General features: G+C 38.1%; 1 pseudogene; it reads left to right on the top strand.

Annotated features, from left to right (window-relative positions):
- The first annotated feature begins 3,371 nt into the window (after positions 1 to 3,371).
- LOC138169978 (ferritin heavy chain-like) lies at positions 3,372 to 4,087 on the top strand (annotated as a pseudogene).
- The last annotated feature ends 3,223 nt before the right edge of the window (positions 4,088 to 7,310 follow it).

Below are 7,310 nucleotides of genomic sequence, written 5' to 3'. Positions count from 1 at the left end.
AGGGCATAATATAAACACTTACAAACCATTGGCATTTCTATGTATTACCAAGAAAACTCAATAGCATGAGATAGAAAGTGAAATTCCATTTACAAAACTGTTGACAATATAAAATACTTGGGAATCTATGTGCCAAGAGAAATCCAGAAACTATCTGAATACAATTATAAAATCCTTTTTACACAAATACATTTAGATCTATACAATTGGAAAAATATCAATTTTTCATGGGTGGGCTGAGGTAATACAATAAAAATGACAACTTTACCTAATTTAAATTGGCTTATTCAGTGTCATACCAATCAAATAACCAAAATTTTATTTGATAGAGCTAGAAAAAAAGTTAGATTGAATTAATCTGGAAGAGCAAAATACCTAGAGTACCAAGGGAATGAATTAAAAAGAGCACAAAGGAAGATAGCCTAGTCATACCATATTTAAAACTCTAATATAAAGTAGCAATCATCAAATATTTGGTAATTGCTAAGAAATAAATTCGTAGATCAGTGGAATAGTTTAGGCACACAATATAGGGTCTAAATAGTTATAGTAATCTTCTTTTTGATAAACCCAAAGACTCCAGCTTCTGGGATAAGGACTTACTCACTATTTAACAAAAATTGCTGGGAGGGGGCGGCCAGGTGGCTCAGTGAGTAAGAGCACCGGCTCCAGTGTTGGGATGACCTGGATCAAATCTGGGCTCAGATACTCAGCACCACACCCAGAAATAACTAGCCATGTAACCTTGAGCAAGTTACTTAACCCCTATTGTTTTAAAAAAAAATTCCTGGGAAAATGAGACAAGAGTATGGCAGAAACTAGGCATAGACCAAAATTCTCACTTTGTGGGTTAAGAATAGGTAGAAATGGGTACATGGCTTAGACACAAAGAGTGATACCTAAGCAAATTAGAAGAGCAAGGAATAGTTTACCTATCAATTTTATGGAGAAGGTAAGAATTTTTGACCAAATGAGAGATAAAGAACATTATAAAATGCAAAATGGATAATTTTCATTACATTAAATTAAAAAAAAAAAAGTTTTGTACAAACAAAATCAATGCAACCAAGATTACAAGGAAGGCAAAAATCTGGGAAATTATTTTTAGACAGTGTTTCTGATAAGGGCCTTATTTCTCAAATGTATAGAGAACTAAATCAAATTTATAAGACTACAAATCATTCCACAATTGACATCAACACACAGTTTTCAGATGAAGAAATTAAAACTATGTATAGCCATATGAGAAAAATGCTTTAAATTATTCTTGATTAGAGATATGTAAATTAAAACAACTCTTGGATGTCACTTCATACCTATGATATTGACTAATATGACAGGAAAGGAAAATAATAAATGTAGGAAAATATGTGGGAAGATCAGGAAACTAATGCATTGTTGGTAGAGATATGAACTAAGCCAACCATTCTGGACAGCAATTTGGAACTATGACCTACATACATGCCTTCAAAACTGTGCATTACTTTTGATCCAGCAAAACCAGTACTATGTCTGTATCCCAAAGAGACAATAAAAATAGGAAAATGACCTACATGTACAAAAGTATTTATTTGTTTATTTATTTTTGCTTTTTGGAGGGCAATTGGGGTTAAGTGACTTGCCCAGTGTCACACAGCTATTAAGTATCAAGTGTCTGAGGCCAGATTTGAACTCAGGTCCTCCTGACTTCAGGTGGGTGCTCTATTAACTGTGCCACTGTAGCAGCAAGCACCCCAAGCGTCCTCAGGGTTTGCTGCCAATACAGGTTCTTGGATCTGCTTTGATAAAGGAAAGCAACTCAAAATGGGGTAACAAGCTTACTTTAATCAGTCAGACATACATTGTTTACCTTGTTCAGGGGAAAAAGGTCAGCACCCCGAACTTCAAAGTATACAGGCAGAATTATCAAGACAGAAACAGATCAAGTAGACAGATTTCCAAACTGTCCAACCATTACATCCATACCCAGTCAACATCTGGGTTTCAACATCTGGGCTTTTCAAAGGGGGGGGTGAGGGGGAGGGAGGGGACCCTCTGGACAACGGCTTCCCAGAATCCAGATGAAGTCACAGAACACTTCTCAAAGTGAGCCCCAAAACAAAGCCTCACATCAGGGCTTATATAGCCTTCTCCTTCCTGGCTCAGAGAATGTAACAACCTTTTGGACCCACTGGCCAACCAAGAAAGTATCTACTGAAAAACAAGCCTCCCACCCCAGGCTCCAGGTGCACTTTAGCCAGGGGCAGGGAAGATCTTCCAAATTTGCATTACCATTACAGCCACTTAGCCTCCCCTATAAAAGTATTTATAACAGCTCCTTTTCTAGGGGCAAAGAATTGGAAATTGTGGGGATGCCGAACAATTGGGGAATGGCTGAACACAATTTGGTATATAAATATACTGGAATATTTTTGTTCTATGAGAAATGATGAGTAGGAAGGTTGCATAAAAAACCTGGAAAGACTTATGTGAACTGATGCTAAGTGAAGTGAGCAGGTACATAATAACAACATCATTTTGTGATGAGCAACAGTGTTGGACTTGCCTCTTTTCAGCAATACAATGATTCAAGTCAATTCCAAAAGACTTATGATGGAAAATGCTATCCACATCCAGAGAAAGAGCTATGCAGTCTGAGTGTAGATCAATTAATACTATTTTTTTTTTTGCTTTTCTTCTTTCACAGCATGACTAATGCAGAAATACGTTTAATATTATATATATATGTTGTACATATAAAACAAAACAAAATATTTGAGGAAACAACTTTAATGGGGAACACTGGTAGAACTAACATTATTAGAAACCCTCAGCCTCTTAAGAGTTATAGTAGAACTTTGAGAGGAGAAATAGTCACCCACTTTAGGGGCCCAGGTTAGCAATGTTAGTGCAAGTTGACGGTGCTTGTCTACACGGGTAATACATAACAAAAATCTGTCATTACTTTCAAGAATTTCTTTTGAAGTTTCTTAAAAGTGAATATTGAGTAATCCAAGAGAGTTTTCTTTACATTGTGAATGTCTGAGTGACACACTTTATATGTTATTTGGATTCTCTTATCCAAAGTTGATTCTATGTCATAATGGATTAGTTTCAGCTACTAAAAATAATTAAGTTTTCTAACACAAAACATCATATAAAAAAGATGTTTATTGGCTAGAAGCACAGGGAAGGGGAGTCGCTGCGGTTTCCTGCTTCAACAGTGCTTGAACGGAACCCGCTGCTCGATTCCCGGCCGGAGCCTCCCTTAGCCACCTCTCCACCTTCACCTCCACTAACCAACACTTCTTCTGTCCTACCGTTGAGTTGAGCAGCAACCGCCAGCTCAGCCGCCCCCGGCCGCCGCCGCCCCAGCCTCCGCCAAAGCTGCTGCCGCCATGACCACCTCGTCCCCCTCTCAGGTGCGGCAGAACTACCACAGGACTCGGAGGCCGCCATCAACCGGCAGATCAACCTGGAGCTCTACGCCTCCTATGTCTACCTGTCCATGTCATACTACTTCGATGGCGACCACGTGGCGCTCTAGAACTTGGCCAAGTGCTTCCTGCACCAGCCGCACAAGGAACGCGAGCACGCGGAGAAGCTGCTGGAGCTGCAGAACCAGCGCCGGGGCCGCATCTTCCTGCAGGACATCAAGAACCCCTACCGCGAGGACTGGGAGAGAGGGCTGAACGCCATGGAGTGTGCTCTGCGCTTGGAAAAAAATGTCAGTCAGTCGTTACTGGAAGTGCACAAGCTGGCAACTGACAAGAGTGACCCCCACTTATGTGATTTCATCGAAACCCACTACCTGGACGAACAGGTCAAGTCCATCAAACAGCTGCGTGATCACGTAACCAACCTGCGCAAGATGGGGGCCCCCAATTCTGGCATGGCGGAATAGCTTTTTGACAAGCACACCCTTGGAGGCAGTGACAACGAGAGCTAAGCCACACCTGGCTTCCCCCACACCTGGGAGCTGTGGGCGCCACTCCTACTGTCTTTCAGTGCATGCATTTTGGTTATCTGACCTTTTCATAATCTGTACCCAAAAACTACTACCATTTACATCCCAATAAAGTGACTTGGTACTGATGAAAAAAAAAAAGATGTTATTGGTTTGGCTATTGGTAGTATTGTTCTAGTATCCTTGAGGTTTTTTTTTTTTTTTTTTTTTTTAAATAATATTTTCTATCTAAGATATAATTTTTATGAAGGAGTTCATCTGTTTTTCTTTTTCAAAATGGTATGGGTTCAGCAGTTAGAGGCAAAAATAAAGGAAGGGTTCTCTTTATCAAATGTTTTAAGTAAAAATATTTCAAATTCTTAATAAACTTCTGGGATTATTATTTGGCTTTACCAGAAGACCCAATAAAGCTAATGTGAAAGAAATTATTTCATATTTTAAGAAAATCTTACTTCTACCTGTAAGAATCTATTATTTCCTCTAAAATTCAACTCAAGCAAAGCTTTCTACATGAAGAATTTCTTGATCCTCCCAGTTTCTAATTCCTCACCCAGCCCCTACATTACTTTGTTTTTAAAGTGATGAGGTGTCACACACTCATACACATACATATTATGTCCTCTCAATTGAATGTAAGATCTTTTAAGACATGGATGTTTCATTTTTGTTTTTTATTCACTAGTGTTTTTTATGTATGTGCTATCTATCACCTAATGTTTCTGACACATTTATTCCTACTTGAAAGGTGTGTGTTGATTTATTGATTGAAAGAAATAATCTGTAGTTCAGAGAACAAGCATTCGAATCCTTTCCTTGCTGTTTACTATTTGTGTCTTTCAGTAAGTCCTTCCCAGGTCTCAGTTTCCTCACTTTATAACTATCCAACTTGTAAGATCCCATGCAGCTTTTGTAATTATACTGACTCAGTTACCCATTGTTCCCACTTGTGTTTACCAAACAGTGTTGGGGAAGGTGCTGGTGGGGAAGGAGGCACCAATTCTGCAGCCTTTTGTATCATCTGTCTTTATCACATGCCCCTATCTGCAAATTGTCCCATTCTTGCTACCTTGGGAAGGATCTGAGATGCAAGGGCCTTTTTCAGTGAGGTGGGCCTCTCTGGATTATTTTAGTTACCTATAAAAGCTATTCTCACCTTGAAGCCCTTACGGACATTCAGTGATCAGCTTGTCTTGAGTTTTTCCTTGTTAAGAGTGATAAAAGTCCAAATGAAGAATTATCCTTTCAGCACAGCTCTTCATTTATCATTCTATAATCTAGAAGCATGAAATAGCTAGGTGGTGCAGCGAAGAGCTGGAGTCAGGATGACTTCTCTTCCAGAATTCAGATCTGGTCTCAGATACTTACTAGCTGTGTGACCCTGGACAAGTCACTTAACCCAGTTTGTCATCTAAATTGAGCTGCAGAAAAAAGTGATGGCAAACTATTCTAATGTCTTTGCAAAGAAAACACCAAATGGGGCCATAGCCTTGAATGAAATGACTGAACAACAAAAGCATATCTAGAAGCATAGGCAGCTGAGAGCAAGATGGGCATGTGCCATTAACAGGAGGGTGGAGAAGGCAGGGTTAACTTTAGGGACCAATTTATATGACAGGTACAAAAGTGTGAGAGCACTAAAAAGAATGTTGGATTAATCCAGAGGTGGAGAACCTGTGACGTCCAGGTCACGTGTGGCCTTCTAGGTCCTCAAGTGTGGCCCATTGACTGAATCCAAACTTCATGGAACAAATCCCCAAATCCAAACTTCGTAGAACAAATCTCCTTAAGAAAAAGATTTGTTCCATGAAGTTTCGATTCATCCGAAGGGCCACACTGAAGACTTAGAGGGCTACATGTGGCCTGGAGGCTGCAGGTTCCCCACACCTGGACTAGTTCATAACTTTCTCTATTTCTGGTCCTGCCTGAAAGATGAAAAGAATTAGATGTGTAATATTAACAAACAGTTGCTGATGTAAAACTTCATTGATTTTCAAGTATTATCTCTATCATGAATAGTGAAAATACTATTATCTCAGTTTTACAGATGACAAAACTAAGATTCAGAAAAGCTTAGTGAATTTACCACAGTTGCTAAGTGTCAGGGTAAGGATTAAGAATTACATTGTCAGGACTTAGACAGGACACACGTAGTTCTCAGAAATGCAAAGATCTATGACAATTCCAAAAGGCTCATGATGGAAAATGCTATCCACATCTAGAGAAAACTTGATGGAGCCTGAATGCAGATTGATGCATAATATTTTTCCTTTTTCTAAACTTTTATTTTAGTTTTTGATATTTTCTTTCTCATGTTTTTCTCCATTTGGTTTTAATTCTTCTTTACATCATTACTAATATAGAAATATGTTTAATATGATTGTACATATAAGGTTTATATCATATTTCATGCTGTCTAGGGAAGGAGTTGGAGGAGAAAATTTGGAACTCAAAATAATATAAAAGTGAATTTTAAAACTAAAACTAACTAATTAAATAAATATAAAAAAACCACTAAGTGGGTATTTGAGCAGGAGTTCCCTATGACTTAAATAAAAGTGCTTCTCTACCCAAGGGACAATGATCCCAGGCAATACAAAGATGAATACCATGATATCTCTCTTTTCCTAAGTGCTTTCTAGGCTTTTAATATTAAAATTTTATCTTTAAAATTTTTTAAAAAACAATTACACTATCAGAATAATTTGACTTAAGAGATCATCTTATTCAACATGTATATGACTCTGAATCAGCTCTACCACATCTCTAAGAACGGTCATCCAGTCTTTATAAACATCTCTAATGAGGGAAAATCCTGCCAAGATATCCTATTATTAAGATTATTTTGGGATTCCATTTTGTTTTTTCTTGCATGAAACTGAAATCAGTCTAAAAATTCCTCACGTTACTTTTAGGTCTGAACTTCTTCCAAAGATTCAGTTACATTGAGGGCTATAGGAAAATAAAATCACTAGTTAAGATGAATCCAATTAGAATTTTAAAAATATGTGTTTATTTTTACACCTTGATTAGAAATAGCAGTGATACATATTCTAAAAAAAGAAGCTCATTTTCCCATATGTTCAAAAAGAGAGCAGCATGAACCCACAGAAATATTATGACTTGCATTTTAAAAGAAGTTGAGAAAGCAAGCATGGGGAAAACACACAACACGAAGAAATTGTGTCAATGTGTGACAAGTTAAACAGAAGCTGAAGTTGTGTAAGCTGGGGCTTACATTGTAAAGGCATTCTTCTTCTGTGCTTCTGATTCTCCATAACTTCTATCTTGTGCTCTCTCTCTCTCTCTGTCTCTTTGTCTCTCTCTCTGTCTCTCTGTCTCTCTCTGTCTCTCTCTCTCTCTCTCT

Source organism: Petaurus breviceps, unplaced genomic scaffold (genome assembly GCF_028583685.1).
Source record: "Petaurus breviceps papuanus isolate PSGF00001 unplaced genomic scaffold, PetGlider_PUasm1.0 38, whole genome shotgun sequence".
Classification (NCBI taxonomy): Eukaryota; Metazoa; Chordata; class Mammalia; order Diprotodontia; family Petauridae; genus Petaurus; species Petaurus breviceps.
The sequence above is the reverse complement of the archived record's forward strand: the minus strand, read 5'-3'. Positions and strand labels throughout refer to the sequence as shown.